General features: G+C 43.7%; 1 non-coding gene across 1 annotated transcript; it reads left to right on the top strand.

Annotated features, from left to right (window-relative positions):
* The first annotated feature begins 21,212 nt into the window (after positions 1 to 21,212).
* Positions 21,213 to 21,316, top strand: LOC115931353 (small nucleolar RNA U13). Its single transcript, XR_004067860.2, has one exon. It is a non-coding gene; the product is annotated as a small nucleolar RNA U13 (small nucleolar RNA).
* The last annotated feature ends 433 nt before the right edge of the window (positions 21,317 to 21,749 follow it).

The following is a 21,749-nucleotide window of genomic DNA, read 5'->3' as shown; positions in this document are numbered from 1 at the left end:
GTCGGCAGTCAGTATCTCTCAGAATCCTGCCTTGCATGTACTTGCAGGATGTAGAGAGATGAGTGACCTCAGCCACCATCTAGGGTACAGTCCTCCTTGACAGGAGTTGGTAGGGGTGGATTTTAACAACTCAAGGCCACAAATATCCAATTAGTGAGAGATAGGGCCAGTGGCAACATGTCTTCTGGCTTTGTTCTGACATTTGCTCTGTTCCATGTTTGTCTTGTAAATAAAACTGGGCCTGTTTTCAGAGAAGCTAACCCACCTTCATGCTGACAACAGGATTTCTACCAGAATTGCTTTTCCAAAGCCTTTTTTTTTTTTTTTTTTTTTTTTTTGAGACGGAGTCTTGCTTTGTCGCCCAGGCTGGAGTGCAGTGGCGCGATCTCGGCTCACTGCAAGCTCCACCTCCCGGGTTCACGCCATTCTCCTGCCTCAGCCTCCCTAGTAGCTGGGACTACAGGCGCCCACTACCACGCCCGGCTAATTTTTTGTATTTTTAGTAGAGACGGGGTTTCACCGTGTTAGCCAGGATGGTCTCGATCTCCTGACCTCGTGATCCGCCCGCCTCGGCCTCCCAAAGTGCTGGGATTACAGGCGTGAGCCACCGCGCCCGGCCCCAAAGCCTTTTTAAAATGGTATTTTTAAATGACACTTTCGGCCAGGCACAGTGGCTCATGCCTGTAATCCCAACACTTTGGGAGGCCAACGCAGGTGGATCGCCTGAGGTCAGGAGTTCGAGACCAGCCTGGGCAACATGGGAAAACCTCATCTCTACAAAAAATACAAAAATTAGCTGAGTGTGGTGGTATGCATGTGTAGTCTCAGCTACATGGGAGGCTGAGGTGGGAGGATTGCTTGAGCCCAGGAGGTGGAGGTTGCAGTGAACCATTATCATACTACTGCATTCCGTCCTGGGCAACAGAGAGAGACCTTGTCAAAAAACAATAAAAAAAACCACCCAATAAAGAATATGACTTATTTCATCTTCCTCCATGCTTCCACTCAGACTTAGTAAAATTATCTTGAAGGAAGGAAGGAAAGAAAAAAGGATAAGAGAGGGAAGGAAGGAGAATAGCAACTTCTGTTGGGTTAGAACTATAAATTCCTAACAGATAAGACCTGGGTCTGTAGATTTAGTTTTTGTGATTTGGGTTTTTTTAAATTATTACTATATATTTTCTAATTGGCAAACTTTTTTATATTTATGGGTATAACATGATGTTTTAGGGTTTTCTATATATAAGACCATGTTGTTTGCAAACAGGCAATTTTACTTCTTCCTTCTGATTTGGATGCCTCTTATTTCTCTCTCTTATTTAATTGCTCTTGCTAAGACCTCCAGTACTGTATTGAATAGAAGTGACAAGAATAGGCATCCTTCTCTGGTTTCTGATCTTAGAGGAAAGGCTTTGAACTTTTCACCACTGAATAAGATGTTAACTGTGAACTTGTCATATATGGACTTTATTGTATTGAAGTACATTCCTTCTATACCTATTTGTTGAGAATTCTTTTATTATGAAAGGATGTTGGATTTTGTCAAACACTGTTTCTGCATCTATCGAGAAGATTATATGGTTTTTATCCTTCATTCTATCATTCTGTTAATGCAGTGTAACATATTACATTTATTAATTTACATATGTTTAACCATCCTTGCATTCCAGGGATACATTTCACTTGATCATAGTGAACTACTTTTTTTTTTTAGAGATGAGGGTCTCGTCATGTTGCCCAGTCTGCACTTGAACTCCTGAGTTCAAGCTATTCTCCCACCTCAGCCTCCAAATTAGCCGGCACTACTAATTAGCTAGCACTACAGGCATGTGCCACTGCACCTGGCCAAATGATTCTTATAATGTGCTGTTGAATCTGATTTGCAGTATTCTGTTGAGGATTTTTGTGTCTATGTTCATGAGGGATATTGACCTATAATTTTCTTTTCTTTTATTATCTTTGGCTGGCTTTGGTATCAGGGTAATGCCCATAAAGTAAGTTTGGAAATATTCCCTCCTTTTTAATTTTTTGGAAGAGTTTCAGAAATATTGATTTTAGTTATTCTTTAAATGTTTGGTAGAATTCAGCAGTAGAGCCATCAGGTCCTGGTCTTTTCTTTCATGGGAGATTTTTATTACTGATTTAATCTCCTTACTTGTTATTGGTCTGTTCTATAAGTTTAGTTTTATGTAACACTTCACATACTTTGTACTTGGTAAACCCTCATGGTGTCTATTTCTTTGTAAAACAAAGAAATAACAAAGCATCAAAAGAACGTAAGATCAGATCCACTTTGTGACATCCACAAGGAGTACTGTGTCTGGCTATTGTTTAGATTCATTTGGAACTGATCTCTTGAGTTCTCAGTCACTCTCTACCTGATTTGTAACAGGATAAGGAATGTTTCAAGCTGCACGTCTTACAGACTGAGGCCAAGCAAAAATACTGTTAACACAGAAAACTCTGCCAAGATTCATTTTTAAAGCAATGAGTTTCCATCCCACAAAGTGCATATTATTCAGAAGGTCATTCGTTCAAGTCAGAGTTCACATGGTTTTCAATAAACCACTCTTCAGATGACCTAACTTAGGAAAGAATCTCATTCTTGGGGTCAGTTTCTTTTAGGGAACATTTAGTTAGCATTTGAATGAGCTGGCTTGCTCTGGAGAAGCAGTGGCTTGACTTTGGCCCCTGATATGGCATGGACTTGAGGTTGTGCGGGGTGTGAGTCTAACCTTTTGGAGACCTCTGTCAGGTTCTCAGGAAGGGGGTACAGAGTCCTGGGTCTCTATCTTCTTCAAGCACAAATTGCATCCCTATCCAACTACCAGTTGAAAAGACAAGACACAGGCCAGGTGCAGTGGCTCACGCCTGTAATCTCAACACTTTGGGAGGCCAAGCCGGGTGGATCACCTGAGGTCAGGAGCTCAAGACTAGCCTGGCCTACGTGGTGAAACCTTGTCTCTACTAAAAATACAAAAAAGTATCCGGGTATGGTGGCATGTGCCTGTAATCTCAGCTACTCTGGAGGCTGAGTCAGGAGAATTGCTTGAACCGGGAGGCAGAGGTTGTGGTGAGCTGAGATCGCGCCATGGCACTCCAGCCTGGGCAACAAGAGTGAAACTCTGTTTCAAACATACAAACATATATATTATCAACATGAAACACGATATTCAGATATTCTTACAGAAAAGTAGCAAACCTCTGCTAGTTCATCCATAGACCACTGCTCTAATTGGAGAGATCAGAGGCCAGAAGTGGTGTTGCAGAGGGAATGGGGGGTGAGTTGAACTGCCTCTCCACGGGTGAGATGTGAGGTTTGCAGCGCTGGACCTGCCAGGTTGTGGCAATTGGGCTGGAGGTAAAAGATGCATTCCAAGAAAGTTCCATAAAAATATATTGTCAAGGCCAGGCGCTGTGGCTCACACCTGTAATCCCAGCACTTTCGGAGGCAGAGGAAGGTGGATCACCTGAGGTCGGGAGTTCGAGACCAGCCTGACCAACATAGAGAAACCCCATCTCTACTAAAAATACAAAATTAGCCGGGAGTGTTGGCGCATGCCTGTAATCCCAGCTACTACTCGGGAGGCTGAGACAGGAGAATCGCTTGAACCCAGGAGGCAGAGGTTGCAGTGGGCTGAGATGATGGTGCCATTGCACTCCAGGCTGGGCAACAAAAGTGAAACTCTGTCTAAAAAAAAAAAAAAATATATATATATATATATATATATATATATATAGAGAGAGAGAGAGAGAGAGAGAGAGAGAGAGAGAGAGAGAGACAGACAGACAGACAGACAGACAGACAGACAGACAGACAACTCCAACCTGATAGTTGAGCTAGCCACGGAAAAAGCCTCACTGGATCTTCACTAGTTCAGTCCATAACTGGCACTCTTAAAAACTCTTGCCATCAAAAGTATCTGAAATGAAAATCTAAGATATATTCCTACCACTTCGAGAAGTTTCTGTACCATCCCTCTGTCTAACAGACCAGCTAGTTTCTTTCATGATCAAGCAGACGTACTGAAGTCACCAACACAGCAGAAGGCACAAATGTCTCTTTATCAATGTTTTTCACATTATATGTATGATTCATTAATGAATCATGAAATCAACTCTGTGAGTCACAATGAACATTTAAAAACAAAATATATCAGGAAAAAATTTGAAGAGATCAAAGTAAACTCCTGAGGGCAGGGTCTTATTTGGTTTAATATCATCTAATAATTCTATCAAAATGCAAAGCATAAGCTGGGCGCTGTAGCTCACACCTGTAATCCCAACACTTTGGGAGGCTGAGGTGGGCAGATCACTTGAGGCCAGGAGTTCGAGACCAGCCTGGCCAACATGGCGAAACCCCATCTCTACAAAAAATACAAAAACCAAAAACTGCAAAGCATAAAGTAGACACCCTACAAAAGTTAGATAATAACTGACCAAAAAGTAAATACATCAAAAATGACCTATTAGTCTATAGAGCTATGGATCTTATAATATTTATAGTTCTCATATTACTTATAGCTGTGATGTAAAGACCAACTATCGTTGATCTCAAATAATATTCTGTGCCTAAATAATATGAAAACACCAACTAATCATCAATCTTTGAAGGGAGGTAAGATACATAAAATTTATACATAACTCTGGAAGACTAAACATTGTCTTTTTTTTTTTTTTTTTTTGGAGACAGAATCACCCAGGCTGGAGTGCAGTGGCATGATCTTGGCTCACTGCAACCTCTGCCTCCTGGGTTCAAGTGATTCTCCTGCCTCAGCCTCCCAAGTAACATTGTCCTTTTTTTCTTCTTCTTCTTTTTTGGAGACAGAGTCTTGCTTTGTCACCCAGGCCAGAGTGCAGTAGCACGATCTCAGCTCACTGCAACCTCTGCCTCCCAGATTCAAGCAGTTCTCCTGCCTCAGCCTCCTGAGTAATACTGTCCTTCTTTTATCGTCATAACTATCTTATTAAGACAGACTTTTGTTCACATAAACATATTATTAGACTTGACAATGAAAGAGGCCTATGCAGGGCAATCAAACAAAAAAATAAATAAAAAGCATCCAAATGGGAAAAGAAGTCAAACTATCTCTCTTCACTGATGATATGATTACATACCTAGAGAACCCTAAAGACTGCCAAAAGGCTCCTAGAACTGATAAGCAACATCAGTAAAGTTTCAGGATACAAAATCAATGCACAAAAATCAGTAGCATTTCTATACACCAATAATGTTCAAGCTGAGAGCCAAATCAAGAATGCAATCCTATTTACAATAGCCACACACACACAAAATACCCAGGAATACATCTAATCAAGGTGAGAGCTCTCTATCAAGAGAACTATAAAACACTGCTGAAAGAAATCGGAGATGACACAAACAAATGGAAAAACATTCCATGCTCATGGATTGGAAGAATTAATAGCATTTAAATGTCCATACTGCCCAAAGCAATCTACAGTTTCAACGTTATTCCTATCAAACTACCAACATCATTTTTCACAGAATTAGAAAAAAACTATTCTAAAATTCATATGGAATCAAAAAAGAGCCTGAATAGCTAAAGCAATATCCTAAGCAAAGAGAACAAAGCTGGAGGCATTGCATTACCTGACATCATATACTATAAGGATACAGTAACCAAAACAGCATGGTACTGGTACAGAAACAGTATATGCAGACCAGTGGAACAGAATAGAGATCCCAGAAATAAAGCCACACATCTACAGCCATCTGATCTTCAACAGAGTCAATAAAAACAAGTAATGAGGAAAGACTCCCTATTCAATAAACAGTGCTAGGATAGCTGGCTAGCAACATGCAGAATGAAATTAGACTCTTACCTTTCATTACACACAAAAATTAATGATAGATTAAAAATCTAAATGTAAGACCTTAAACTGTAGGAATCCCAGAAGAAAACCTAGGCAACACTATTCTGGACATTGGCCTTGGGGAAGAATTTATGACTAAGTCCTCAAGCAATGGCAACAAAAATTAACAAGCGGAGCCTAATTAAACTAAAGTGCTTCTACACAGCAAAAGAAACTATCAACAGAGTAAACAGGCAACTTACAGAATGTGAGAAAATATTTGCAAACCGTGCATCTGACAAAGGTCTAATATCCAAAATCTAAAAGGAGCCAAGCGTAGTGGCACATGCCTGTAGTCCCAGCTAGTTGGGAGGCTGAGGCAGCAAGATCGCTTGAGCTCAGTTTGAGGCTGCAGTAAGCTATGATCGTGCCACTGCTCCCCAGCCTGGGTGACAGAGCAGGACCCTGTTTCAAAAAAACAAAAATACAATCTATAAGGAACTTAAACAATTCAATAAGCCAACCCCATTTAAAAGTGGGCAAGGGCATGGTGGCACATGCCTGTAGTCCCAGCTACTCGGGAGGCTGAGGCAGGAGAATCGCTTGAACTCATGAGGCAGAGGTTGTGGCGAGCCAAGATCACTCCATTGCACTCCAGCCTGGGTAACAAGAGCGAAAGTCTGTCTCAAAAAAAAAAGTGGGCAAAGGACTGGGCACTGTGGCACATGCCTGTGATCCCAGCACTTTGGGAGGCCTAGGCAGGCGGATCACTTGAGGCCAGGAGTTTGAGACCAGCCTGGCCAACATGGCAAAACCCTGACTCTACTAAAAATACAAAAGTTAGCAGGGCATGGTGGTGTATACCTGTAATCTGAGCTACTGGGGAGGCTGAGGTGGGAGAATCGCTTGAACACGGGAGGTGGAGGTATGGGAGGTGGAGGCTGTAGTCAGCCAAGATCACACCACTGCACTCCAGCCTGGGCAACAGGGTGAGTGAGACTCCGTCTCAAAAAAAAAAAAGAAGTCTGGGCACGGTGGCTCACGCCTGTAATCCTAGCACTTTGGGAGGCCGAGGCGGGCGGATCATGAGGTCAGGAGATCGAGACCGTCCTGGCTAACATGCTGAAACCCCGTCTCTGCTAAAAATACAAAAAATTAGCTGGGCGTGGTGGTGGGCGCCTGTAATCCCAGCTACTCAGAAGGCTGAGGCAGTAGAATGGCATAAACCAGGAGGCGTAGGTTGCAGTGAGCCAAGATTGCGCCACTGCACTCCAGCCTGGGTGACAAAGCGAGACTCCATCACAGAAAAAAAAAAAAAAAAGTGGGCAAAGGACATGAACAGACATTTCTCAAAAGAAGATATACAAGCAGCCAACAAACATGAAAAAATAACGCTCAATATTACAAATAATCACAGAAATGCAAATAAAAAGTGCAATGAGATACTATCTCACCCCAGTCAGAATGGCTATTATTAAAAAGGCATAAAATGGCTGTGCACAGTGGCTCACACCTGTAATCCCAACACTTTGGGAGGCAGAGGCGGGTGGGTCACCTGAGGTCAGGAGTTCAAGACCAGCCTGACCAACATGGAAAACCCGTCTTTAATAAAAATACAAAATTAGCCGGGTGTGATGGCACATGCCTGTGATCCCAGCTACACTGGAGGCTGAGGCAGGAGAATCGCTTGAACCTGGGAGGTGGAGGTTGTGGTGAGCTGAGATCGCACCATTGCACCTCCAGCCTAGGCCACAAAAGCGAGACTCTGTCTTAAAAAAAAAAAAAAAAAAAAAAAAATCCTAAAATAATAGATGCTTGCAAGGCTATGGAGAAAAGAGAATGCTTATACACTATTAGTGGGGATGTAAATTAGTTGTCACTATGGAAAAAAGTTTGGAGATTTCTCAAAGAACTTAGAACTACCATTCAACCCAGCAATCCCATTACTGGGTATACATCCAGAAGAAAATAAATCGTTCTTCCATAAAGACACATGCACTCGTATGTTCATCACAGCATGATTCACAGTAGCAAAAACATGGACTCAACCTAGGTGCCCATCAACCGTGGACTGGATAATGAAAATGTGGTACAAATACACATATAGTATTGTGTATATGTGGTACATATATGATCTTATTCTTTTTTATATACACATATACTATGCAGCCATAAGAAAGAATGAGATCATGTCCTTTGCAGCAACATGGAGGAAGCTGAAGGTTATTATCCTAAGCGAATTAATACAGGAACAGAAAACCAAATAACACATGCTCTCACTTATAAGTGTGAGCTAAACATTGGGTACACACGGACATAAAGATAGGAACAATAGACGCTGGGAACTACTGGGTGGGAGGAGGTAGGGAGAGAGAAAGGGTGAAAAAACGAACTACTGAGGCTGGGCGCAGTGGCTCACGCCTGTAATCCCAACACTTTGGGAGGCCTAGGCGGGCGGATCATCTGAGGTCAGGAGTTTGAGACCAGCCTGGCCAACATGGGGAAACCCCTTCTCTACGGAAAATACAAAAATTAGCCGGGCACGGTGGCGCGTGCCTTAGGCCCAGCTGCTTGGGAGGCTGAGGCAAGAGAATTGCTTAAGCCCGGGAGGCGGAGGTTGCAGTGAGCCGAGATTGTGCCACTGAACTCCAGCCTGGGTGACAGAGTGAGACTCTGTCTCAAAACAACAACAACAACAACAACAACAACAACAACAACAACAAACACTGTTGGGTACTACGCTCACTAACTGCATGAGGGGATCAACTGTACTCCAGACCTCAGCATCATGCACTATACCCTTGGAACAAACCTGCACACGTGCTCCCTAAATCTAAAATAAAAGTTGAAATGATATTAAAAAAAAAAAAAGAAAAAGGGGCTGTGAATCATAATGACTTTGCTAATTGACATTGTTTATTTCTGACTGGGGTTGCTCTCTACTTGGTGGTATAAATGCTTGTATCTGTCCTGCTCTTGGAAACTTGTTAGGAATAGGAATACTAATTTTTCTATACAGAGTACAGCTCCAGGAAGCTGTGGATTAATAAATGCTTGCTCTCAAAAATAATTTGGGCTGTAGCCTCTAACTTACAGTAAGTATAGCCCCTTTATATTCCTTTTTCACCTTTAACCACCAGTTAATATGTCAGTACTGTAACTCCCAAATATTCAAAGAACCTAGTTAACTTTGCAAAACTGCTATGTAAACATGGTAGCAATAGTTTGTGTGTATTTAGCGAAAGAGAGTTAAACACAGTACTTGTATTTATGAAAACAAATAAAAGCGCAAAAAAAAAAACCCCAACAACCTATATTTATATAAAACAGATTCCAATTCAAGAAGGTAAACTTAGCATGTAGGTTTGTCATTCTTCTCAAGATACTAATGAAGCGATAAAGAATTTAAAAGAGTATAAATCCATAGTCACAAAGATGATGAGGCATGATTTGGGCATCAGCAGTTGAGAGATTTCAACACATTTCTGGGAGATGAAAAGAGAACATGAATTGTAGACAGAGGGAGTGGAGTAGGGGGTTATGTGTGGGAGCAGACTCTGGAGGAGTGAGACTTCTCTGCCCAGACAGGGTGTGGACTGGAGTCTGCATGAGAGGAGAGGAAAACAGAGAAAGGGACTGAAAAGAGGATGCTAAACACTGAGATTTTCAAAATGCTGTGGATAATTTTTTAGGACCTAGAATTCCTTATCATCTGAACCAGGTATCAAAAGTAAAGGCAGATAATGACATTTTCAAACTGCCAGGACTCAGCACGTTTACTTACTACATACTCTTTCTTAATGAAGTTCCTTGAGGATGCACTTCAATTAAAAGAAAAAGGAGCGGGGAGTGGAGTGGGGGAGAAAATTGAGAAAGAAAACTATGAGGCAATGAAGAAACAACCCAGGTTGAGAGCTATACAAATTATAACAAATGTCAGATGTCAGGCCGGGCTTGGTGGCTCACGCCTATAATCCCAGCACTTTGGGAGACTAAGGCAGGCAGATCGCTTGAGCCCAGGAGTTCGAGACAAGACTGGGCAACATGGTGAAACCCCATCTCTACCAAAAATACAAAAAATTAGCCAGGTTGGTGGCGCACACCTGTAGTGCCAGCTGCTAGGGAGGCTGAAGTGGGAGGATCACATGAACTCGGCAAGTTGGGGCCGCAGTGAGCCAAGTCCAGCCTGGACAACAGAGACCCCATCTCAAAAAAACAAACAGGCCGGGTGCGTGGCTCACGCCTGTAAACCCAGCACTTTGGGAGGCCGAGGCGGGCAGATCATGAGGTGCAGTTCGAGACCAGCCTGGCCAACACAGTGAAACCCTGTCTCTTCCAAAAATACAAAAATTAGCTGGGCATGGTGGTGCGTGTTTGTAGTCCCAGCTACTGGGGAGGCTGAGGCAGGAGAAGTGCTTGAACCTGGGAGGCAGAGGTTGCAGTGACCCAAGATTGTGCCACTGGGCGACAGAATGAGACTCAATATCAAAAAAAAAAAAGAAAAAGGAATGAAAAACACAAACAAGGGCCGGGTGTGGTGGCTCATGTGTGTAATCCCAGCACTTTGGGAGGCCGAGGCGGGTGGATCACCTGAGATCAGGAGTTCAATACCAGCCTAGCCAACATGGTGAAACCCCATCTCTACTAAAAATACAAAAAATTAGCTGGGCATGGTGGCGGGCGCCTGTAATTCCAGCTACTCAGGAGGCTGAGGCAGGAGAATCGCTTGAACCCGGGAGGCAGAGGTTGCAGTGAGCCGAAATTGCGCCACTGCACTCCAGCCTCTCCAGCCTGGGCAACAAGAGAAAAACTCCGTCTCAAAAAAAAAAAGAAAGAAAGAAAAACACAAACGAATGTCTGTGGGCTGCAGGAATACTTACTTGCAAGAAGAAATATACTGGATTCCAGGCAATATATAAAGCAAGTAAGGAACTGAAAAAACAAAAGCAAAAAACCAATCTGGAAGAATGTGGTGGCAAAAGCATGTTTCTTTCATTAAGAAAGGTAATGCCGCCTGACGCAGTGGCTCACACCTGTAATCGCAGCACTTTGGGAAGCTGAGGCGGATGGATCACCTGAGGTTGGGAGTTTGAGACCAGCCCTACCAAAATGGAGAAACCCCGTCTCTACTAAAAATACAAAATTAGCAGGGCGTGGTGGCGCATGCCTGTAATCCCAGCTACTCGGGATGCTGAGGCAGGAGAATTGCTTGAACCCGGGAGGCGGAGGTTGCGGTGAGCCGAGATCACGCCATTGCATACCAGCCTGGGCAACAAGAGCGAAACTCCATCTCAAAAAAAAAAAAAAAAAAAAAGAAAAAGAAAAAGAAAGAAAGGTAATGCCTAAGCTGGGCGCGGTGTTCACGCCTGTAATCCCAGCACTTTGGGAGGCCGAGGCGGGTGGATCACGAGGTCAGGAGATTGAGACCATCCTGGCTAACAAGGTGAAACCCCGTCTGTACTAAAAATACAAAAAATTAGCCGGGCATGGTGGTGGGCGCCTGTAGTCCCAGCTACTTGGGAGGCTGAGGCAGGAGAATGGCGCGAACCCGGGAGGCGGAGCTTGCAGTTAGCTGAGATCGCGCCACTGCACTCCAGCCTGGGCGACAGAGCGAGACTCCGTCTCAAAAAAAAAAAAAAAAAAAAAAAAAAAGTAAAAAGTAAAATTTTAAAGAAAAAAAATTTCCCAAGCATTTCTCAGTTTGCTTTTGAGAAATGATTACGGTCATTTCCTTTAAGTGGTTAGTTCAGTGAATTATAGCTTTTTGTTAATTTGATTTCACAGCACAGTTTTGAAAATCACCCCAAAAAAGTAACTGCATGGCTTGAGCTGGCTTTTAACAGAATAAAATTCAATTCTGCTTTGAAGTCTTTATGACCTCCTTTACAGAAATGGTGACATTGTGGGGTTCTGAGTGCACCCTGAAATCACAGGTCTTGTGTGACACGGTGAAAATTACCCAGAACCCTGGGCACCCACTCCTCCACTACGGAAGTCACCAATGCTGGCAAATAGCATAATGGGCTTGTGTCGCCCCCTACTGTCCACTAGGCAAACTGCATCACCTTCCTGAGCTACGTTCCAGGGTGAAGTTAAAAAAGAAATCTGCACTGGGAAAGACTGCATGAAGGCAGTGTCGGGCACGTGTATTTATTTACGTTCTTTAATCAATAGATATGATTTCCAAAATTATTTACATAACAATTTGGGAAATTTGAACGTAAGATGGATATTAGATGATTTGGGAATATTAAGTAATGTTCAAGCCTGGGACCGACACCTGTATGGGAGCTGAGGCAGGAGGTTCACTTAAGTGCAGAAGTTCGAGACCAGCCCAGACAACACAGTGAGGCACCGTCTCTACAAAAAGTTAAAAAAAAAATTATCCAGGTGTGGTGGCAGGTGTCTGGTCCCAGCTACGTAGGAGGCTGAGGTGGGAGGATTACTAGAGCCTAGAGGCCGAGGCTGCAGTGAGTGATGATTGTACCACTGTACTCCAGCCTGGATCAGAGTGAGACTCTATCTCTAAATAAATAATGATAATTTTGTTTTGTTTTGTTTTTTTGAGATGGAGTCTTGCTCTGTTGCCCAGGATGGAGTGCAGTGGCACGATCTCACCTCACTGCAACCTCCACCTCCTGGGTTCAAGCAATCTTGTCTCAGCCTCCCAAGTAGCTGGGATTACAGGCCCGCACCACCACACCCAGCTGATTTTTGTATTTTTAGTAGAGACAGGGTTTCGCCATGTTGGCCAGGCTGGTCTCAAACTCCTTACCTCAAGTGATCCAATCGCCTCGGCCTCCGAAAGTGCTGGGATTACAGGCATGAGCCACAGCGCTCGGCCAATGATAATAATTTTTAAAAAGCAACCTTCTACTAATGAATATCTACATAGAGTGTCCTTATTTTAAGAGATGCATGCTGAAGTTTTTAGGGATAAAATTTCATAATATCTGCAACCAACTGTCAAATGGCTTTAACTCTCATTCAGAGCGAAAGCCAAAGCCCTACGATGACCTACAAGGCCACGTTTAATCTTCACCACCCCTCTTCTCTGTCCTCGTTTCCTCCTCCAATCCCTCCTTCTCCCAGCACCAGCCACACTGACCTTTTCAATCATCTGCATACTCCGGCCTCTTCACCCCCACTTCCCTGGGCCCAAGATGCCCTTCTCATTAGAGTCTGCATTGCTGGCTCCCTCACTGCCTTCCTACCTCTCTTCAAGAGACTTCTTTTTTTTTTTCCTTCTTTTTTTGTGAGACAGAGTCTCACTCTGTCACCCAGGCTGGAGGGCAGTGGCAGGATCACAGCTCACTGCAGCCTTGAACTCCTAGGCTCAAGCAGATCTTCCCACCTCAGCCTCCGAAGTAGCTGGGACTGCAGGCACCAGCCACCATGCCTGGCTAATGTTTTTATTTTTTGTACAGGTGGAATCTGCCCATGTTGCTCAGGTTGGTTTCAAAATCCTGGACAGGAGATCCTCCCGCCTCAACCTCCCCACATGTTGGGATTACAGGTGTGAGCCACCTTGTCCGGCCACAAAGATATCTTAGTGACACTTCCTGGCCACAGGCTAAAATTTAATCTACCACTTACCTGCGTTGTTTTCTCTTCTTCGCTCTTAATACAATTTAATGCACTAAAATTTCACTTATCTTTTTTATTGTCTGTGTTGCCCAAAACATCAGTTTACATAAAAGCTTTGATGGTGGTTGTGTTCATTGCTGTATCCACTGGACCTAAACTAGTAACCAGAATATACTTAAAACTCATTTCATATACAATGAGTGAAAAAATAAAAAGCAGTGTGTGGGCTCAAATTTTTACTCTTATAGTCAATTTGCAAATTTTGTTTTAGACTGTGGCATGTATAATGTGTGAAAGATGCCATCTGTTGATGATTGGCAGGTTTGACTGGTTTGTGCTCTGAATTCAGAATAATTTACTTTTTCCAATGTAAGCTTTAAGTTGAGCCTTTCTAAGTTAAAAAAAAAAAAAAAAATCTTCCATCGTATGCCTTTTAGGTACCATTGACATCTTTCCAGGCTTTCACGACAAATTCAAAGGTCAGTGATGGCTGTACACCCCCTGAGATGGGGTAGCCGGGTTATGGGTGATTTTTGTCTATCTTTAGTAAACATAAAATTTCACCCAAAATTGTTTCTAGAACAAACATAAATATAAGAGTAGGATATTAGGGGCAGGTGCAGTGGCTCATGCCTATAATCCTAGCACGTTGGGAGGCCGAGGTGGGCGGATCACTTGAGGTCAGGAGTTCAAGACCAGCCCTGCCATCATGGTGAAACCCCATCTCTACTAAAAATACAAAAATTAGCCGGGCGTGGAGGCGCGTGCCTGTAATCCCAGCTACTCGGGAGGCTGAGGCAGGAGAATTGCTTGAACCCGGGAGGTGGAGGTTGCAGTAAGCCGATATTGTGCCATTGCACTCCAGCCTGGGGGATGACAGCGAAACACTGTTTCAAAAAAAAAAAACAAAGGAGTAGGATGTTAGATAAGTTCAGGGATGATAAAGCCATAATGGGTTAACTAGGATGGGGGTTGATTCGTAAGCTTTGAGATCGACTTTTAGAATCAGGCATATCAATCCTGCTGGATTTGAATGCTGTGTAGGATAGAGCACAGGTCTGAAAAAATATGAAAATTCTAATATCTTTATGTACCTAAAACATAGCCTCTTGCGTTTTTTATTTTTATTTACTTATTTATTTTTGAGACAGAGTCTCGCTCTGTTGCCCAGGCTGGAGTGCAGTGGGACAATCTTAGCTTACTGCAACCTCTGCCTCCCAGGTTCAAGCGATTCTCCTGCCTCAACCTCCCAAGTAGCTGGGATTACAGGTGCACGCCAGCAGGCCCAGCTAATTTTTTGTATTTTTAGTAGAGACGGGGTTTCACTGTCTTAGCCAGGATCATCTCGATCTGCTGACCTTGTGATCCATCCACCTTGGCCTCCCAAAGTGCTGAGATTACAGGCGTGAGTCACAACACCCGGCCGCCTCTTCGGTTATTTTTAAAATCACAGAGACTAGGCTAGTATTCCTAGCAGCAGGTAGAAGGCAAACCCTGTCCATATGGACCTCTGGATGCTGACAAATAAAAATGCATCTCTTTATCAACCTTGTAAACCAGCCCCCTTCCCATTACTGTAGTTAGCTGAGATTCTCACACTGTGAGATCTCCATTCCATTTATTCATATTACTCATTTACCAAAAGTGTATTGGGCCCAAATTGTGTCAGGCAAACTGGAGAGAACAAAAATGAATATTACACAGTGTACAGAGAAATTATGTTTTAAATTTATTAGAACTCGAATTGCAAAAAGAATCAGTAGGGTTGTCCTTGGTGCCATGGTTAACAGTCCTTTCAGGTAAAGATCAGATACTTCCAAGTTCGGTTAAAACTTACTTTCGGCTGGGCACAGTGGCTCACGCCTGTAATCCCAGCACTTTGGGAGGCCAAGGCAGATGGATCACTTGAGGTCAGGAGTTTGAGACCAGCCTGGCCAACGTGGTGAAACTCCATCTCTACTAAAAATACAAAAATTAGTCAGTCATGGTGGCAGGCATCTGTAATCCCAGCCACTCAGGAGGCTGAGGTGGGAGGATTGCTTGAGTCCGGGAGGTGGAGGTTGCAGTGAGCCGAGATTGCACCATTCCACTCCAGCCTGGGCGACAGAGCAAGACTCTGTCTGAAAAAAATAATAAATTAATTAAAAAAAATATATATATATATATATATCAGAAATAGAGCATACAATGCAGTTCTGTAATTTGCACTTAATATATTGTCAGCATATATGCACATTCATAACTACATATCATTAAAAAGTAATTACTCAGGCTGGGCATGGTGGCTCACGCCTGTAATCCCAGTACTTTGGGAGGCTGAGGCGGGAGGATCACTTGAGGTCAGGAGTCCGAGACCGGCCTGACCAACATAATGAAACCCTGTCTCTACTAAAATACAAAATTAGTCAGGCCTGGTGGTGCATTCCTGTAATCCCAGCTACTTGGGAGGCTGAGGCAGGAGAATCACTTGAACCCAGGAGGTGGAGGTTGCAGTGAACCAATATTGCACCATTGAACTCCAGTCTGCTCAGCAAGAGCAAAATTCATCTAAAAAAAAAAAAGTAAGTAATTACTCTTTAATTGTTTAACTATTGAAAACTCCTAGTTTCTAAGGGATATCAGCACATGAGTTCCCACCTCTGTTATCCAGGCCATACAAATATCATTGATTGTACACCGATAGACAAAATAGAAAGCAAAACAAAAACAAAAATGAGGAAGTCATAGAAGAGGGTAGTAACATTTTAGCCAGAGAAAAACTACTCTAAATGGAAGAAGTCAGAAAATAAGGCAATCAGCATCATATTGCAAATGCAATGGAGAGGTAAGGTCATGTTACAATGTAGCCTACTAAAGAAAAACAAAACAAGCAAAACAAAACCCCTGAAGTTGAAGATGTGGTTCTTTTATTTATTTATTTATTTATTTATTTATTTATTTATTTATTTATTTATTTATTTATTTATTTTGAGACAGTCTCGCTCTGTCGCCCAGGCTGGAGTGCAGTGGCGCGATCTCGGCTCACTGCAAGCTCTGCCTCCCGGGTTCCCCCATCTTGGTTGGTTGACCACATAACAATGAATCCATCACAGAGCCCTTAAATGGGCCAGTTTGGATAACCAGCAGGTGTTTTGAAAAGCTACTGATTTAGGCCAAATTAGGAGGAGGGGCAATGGGTTGCCTTGGAGAAGCAAACAGGGGGGGCAGACTGAACTGTAAATCACTCTCGGCTCTGGGCTCTCTTTCTTTTTTCCTCTTTCCCATATGGGCTTCCAACCCTGGGAGCCATTTTTAGGGTGAACAAAGGTATCTGTGGAACGTTCATTTGTTTCTATTATTTGCCACAAGCCGTCTTTGTTGTTTTTTTTTTTAACTTGAATACTTAACACTCCCTCTTAAAACCAGGACTCAGTATAAAAACTATGCTTCACACTGTTTGCAAGAGCCAAACATTGGACACTCAAATGTCCATTAAAAATAGGATGGGGGCTGGGCTCAGTGGCTTATGCCTGTAATCCTAACACTTTCGGAGGCTGAGGCAGGTGGATCGCTTGAGCTCAGGAGTTGGAGACCAGCTTGGGCAACACAGCAAAACTCTGACTCTACAAAAAATGCATAAGTTAGCTGGGCATGGTAGTGTGCGCCTGTAGTCCCAGCTACTCAGGAGGCTGAGGCAGGAGAATCACTTGAGCCAGGGAGGTTGAGGCTACACTGAGCCATGATCGCATCACGACACTCCAACCAGGGTGATGAAGTAAGATCCTCTCTCAAAAACAACAAACAAAAATACGGGACCAGGTGTGGTTGCTCATTGTAACCCCAGCACTTTGGGAGGCCGAGGCAGGAGGACTGCTTGAGCCCAGGAGTTAAAGACCAGCCTGGGCAACACAGGGAGATCCCGTATCTACAAAAAATAATAAATTAGCTGGGCATGGCTGGGTGCAGTGGGTCACGCCTGTAATCCCAGCACTTTGGGAGGCCAAGGAAGGCAGATCACAAGGTCAGGAGATCGAGACCATCCTGGCCAACATGGTGAAACCCCGTCTCTACTAAAAATACAAAAATTAGCTGGGCGTGGTGGTGTGTGCCTGTAATCCCAGCTACTCGGCAGGTTGAAGCAGGAGAATCCCTTGAACCAGGGCATCGGATGTTGCAGTGAGCCAAGATGGCACCATTGTACTCTAGCCTGGTGACAGAGCAAGACTCCATCTAAAAAAAAAAAAAAAAAAAAAAAAAAAAATTAGCTGGGCATGGTAGCAGGTGACTATAGTGACTATAGTCCCAGCTACTCTGGAGAATGAGGTGGGGGAATTGCTTGAACCCAGGAGGTTGAGGCTGCATTGAGCTGAGATTGTGCCACTACACTCCAGCCTGGGCAACAGAGTGAAACTCTGTTTCAAAAAAAAAAGATATGGATAGGGCTGGTCATGACGGCCCACACTCGTAATCTCAGTGCTTTGGGAGGCCACCATGGAAGGATCACCTGAGGCCAGGAGTTTGAAGTTCCAGTGATCTATGATTGTTAGAGGCCTTTGAACTAGAGCAACTCCATCTTGAGTAGGGGCTGGGTAAAATAAGGCTGAATCCTACTGGGCTGCATTCCCAGACAGTTAGGCATTCTAAGTCACAGGATGAGATAGGAGACCAGCACAAGATACAGGTCATAAAGACTTTGCTGATAAAACAGGTTGCAGTAAGGAAGCCAGCCAAAACCCACCAAAACCAAGATGGTGATGATCGTCCTCACTGATACACTCCCATTAGCACCATGACAGTTTACAAATGCCATGGCAACGTCAGGAAGTTACCCTATAGGGTCTAAAAAAGGGGAGGCATGAATAATCCACCCCGTGTTTAGCATATCATCGAGAAATAACCATAAAAATGGGCAACCAGCAGCCCTTGGGGCAGCTCTGTCTGTGGAGTAGCCATTCTTTGGTTCCTCTACTTTGCTAATAAACTTGCTTTCACTTTTCTCTAGGGATCTGCTCTGAATTCTTTCTTGTGCAAAATCCAAGAACCCACTCTTGGGGTATGGATCAGGACCCCCTTCTTGTAACATCTTTTTGGCAACCACAGAAGGGACTATAGTGGGGTAAACCCCTGACCTAAAGGCTAACTTTGGGTAAGTGGTAGGGTCCGGTGACATCTTTCTGGCAAACCCTGAAGGGATGATACTGAAGAAATCCCCTCACTCAAAGGAAAGAGATTGGTTGACTTTGGGTAAATTGGTGGGGTACCTGGGTGAAAAATGGGATTGGGTGAGAGGCCCAACTTAGAGGAGTTAGAGTCTCTCCTAAGACAAAGAGGGTTAAAGGCTCCTCTCAATAAGAGGCAAGGACACTTGCCCAACATTGGGTTCAAGGCCCAACTTAGGAGGGTTAGAGGCCCCTCTCAGTAAAGTCCCTTTCGGCTAAATATGGGTTTGGCACTACAGGATGTTAACTGCTACTCTCTATGGAATAATCTGCTTTGCACTCTTTGCTGATGACTGTGGGTGACAGGATTGGCATGTACAAGATTGTGGGACATGGGGAGCTTTTTCTTTCCTAAAAGGGGAAACTTGAGAGCTGACAGGACTGCTGGAAAAGATTCCTTCTTGACAGGCAAGCAGCCATCTGAACTTTTGAGTAATGGGCGGGTCTTACTCTGGTCTCCCTGAGCTCTTCACTTTTCCCACCCTGCCTCAGGCAATGCGCTCTTTCTCTCTCTCTCTCTCTCTCTCTCTCTCTCTCTCTCTCTCTCTCTCTGCAAACGGGTTAAATGAATGCTAAAAATCACTGTTTATCCCAGGCGTGGTGGCTCACACCTGTAATCCAGCACTTTGGGAGGCCGAGGCGGGCAGATCACCTGAGTTCAGGAGTTCGACACCAGCCTGGGCAACACGGTGAAACCCTGTCTCTACTAAAAATACAAAAAATTAGCCGGGCATGGTGGCAAGTGCCTGTAGTCCCAGCTACTCGGGAGGATGAGGCAGGAGAATCGCTTGAACCCGGGAGGCAGAGGTTGCAGTGAACCAAGATCATGCCACTGCACTCCAGCCTGGGCAACAGAGCAAGACTCCAGCTCAAAAAACAAACAACAATAAAAAACAAAAACAAAAATCACTGTTTATCTCCTCTGTAAAGTTTTGATTAATGGAAAAAAGGATTACTGAGGCTAATCTTAAACTGTAGTGAATCTGGTGTGCTTTGTGTATCTTTCTGTATTGTTCTGTCAAGATGAGGAGTACCTTAGGATAGAATGTGGGCCTAGGACCCCCATATGCCTGCTGTTCAAGACAGCCCAGCAAACTGGTTAGTCATTTCCTTGGGAGACTGACCTTGTAACCATGTAGCTGTGCTTTCTCTTTTCACAATGGTGGCCTGGGTTCAGGTCCTGGTAAAAAAAAATGATGGTATTTCCACATAATGAAATGTTATACAGCAGTGAGAATGAATAAGCTACAACTATAAACCACAACCTGAATGAATCTCACAATGTGAGGACCAAAAGAAGCCAGACAAAAAAAAGAGTACGTAGTTTACGATTCTACTTGTGTAATGTAAAGGTCAAAACTTTAACAATAGACAAAATTGGGCCGGGCGTGGTGGCTCATGCCTGTAATCCCAACGCTTTGGGAGGCTGAGGCAGGTGGATCACGTGAGGGTGGGAGTTCGAGATTAGCCTGGCCAACATGGTGAAACCCTGTCTCACCATGTTAGCCAGGCATGGTGGCAGACGCCTGTAATCCAGCTACTCGGGAGGCAGAGGCAGGAGAATGGCTTGAACCTGGGAGGTGGAGGGTGCAGTGAGCTGAGGTCACGCTGCTGCACTCCAGCCTGGGCAACAGAGAGAGACCCCATCTCTCAAAAATAAAGATAAAAAATAAAAATAGACAAAACTAATCAAGTTTTAAAGTTCTTGAGTGAGACAGGGTCCCACTCTATCACCCAGGCTGGAGTGCAATGGTGTGATCTTAGCTCACTGCAGCCTTGCATTCCTGGGCTCAAGTGATCCTCCTGCCTCAGCCTCCCAAGTAGCTGGGACTACAGTCACACACAACCACACCCCACTAATTTATTTAATTTTTTGTGGAGATGAGATCTCACTGTGTTGCCCAGGCTGGTCTCAAACTCCTGGGCTCAGGGAGTCCTTCTACCTCAACCTCCCCAAATGCTGGGATTACAGGTGTGAGCTGCTGTGCCAGCTAAAAACTAATCTATTATTCTAGAAGTTAGAACAGTTGTTACTGTTGACGAAAAGAGTCAAACTCTGTAAAATATTTAAAGAGGTTTACTCTGAGCCGAATATGAGTGACCATGGCCCAAGAGACAGTCTCAAGAGGTCCTGAGAAATGTGTCCGAGGTGGTTCAGTTACAGCTTAGTTTTGTATGTTTTAGGGAAACATAAGACATCAATCAATACATGTGAGGCATACATTGGTTCAATCTAGAAAGGCAGCACAACTCAAGTCAGGGGAACTGTGCTTCTGGGTGACAGGTAGGTTCAAAGATTTTCTGATTGGCAATTGGTTGAAAGAGTTATTACCTAGAGACCTGGAATCAATAGAAAGGAGTGTTTGGGTTAAGATAAGGACTTGTGGAGACTTCAAGGTTCTTATTATGTAGATAAAGTCTCCTAGGTGGCCACCCTTAGAGGCAAGAGATGGCAAATTGTTTTCTATTTAGAACTTTAAAAGGTGCTGGTCTCTCAGCCAGTCTCTTCAGGATCGGAAAAAGACTTGGAAAGGGAAGGGGATTCTCTATAGAAAGTAAATTTCTCCCACGAGATACGGTTTTGCAGAGCCATTTAAAAATATGTCAAAGTCGATCCTCTTGTAGTTCAAGAGCATAATGATCAGGCGTTCACATGCGTGCATCAGATGTGCCACCCTCGAACCTTGTTAGGATGTTGGCACATTACTTGTCTGACATAAAAGAAAAATAATAAATAAAAATATGTCAAAGGAATATATTCTGGGGCAAAAGATTTTTATTCCTTTCAGGGTCTGCTATCTGTCATGTGATGCTATACCAGAATCAGGTTGGAATTTGGTATTTTATTGCCACAAAGAATCTGCTTTGTCAGTCATAAGATATCTGTTTTAATGTTAGTGCTGGTCAGCTGTGCCTGAATTCCAAAGGGAGGAGAGTATAATGAGGCATATCAGACCCTCGTACCCGGGTTTGAAATCCCCTTGGTGGAGAGGAAGGGGTCTGTTCAGTCATTTGGGGGAGGAGCTTATAATTTCATTTTTGGCTCACATTACCCTGGTGGGAATTCGTGACTGGAAGACAGCACGAGGGAGTCTTCCAGGATTCTGGTAGCATTCTGATTCTTGATTTGAATTCTGGTTCTATGGATAT

The sequence above is a fragment of the Gorilla gorilla genome, chromosome 19 (genome assembly GCF_029281585.2).
Source record: "Gorilla gorilla gorilla isolate KB3781 chromosome 19, NHGRI_mGorGor1-v2.1_pri, whole genome shotgun sequence".
In the NCBI taxonomy this organism is placed as follows: Eukaryota; Metazoa; Chordata; class Mammalia; order Primates; family Hominidae; genus Gorilla; species Gorilla gorilla.
Note: the sequence above shows the minus strand (reverse complement) of the source record. Positions and strands in the feature narration are given on the sequence as shown.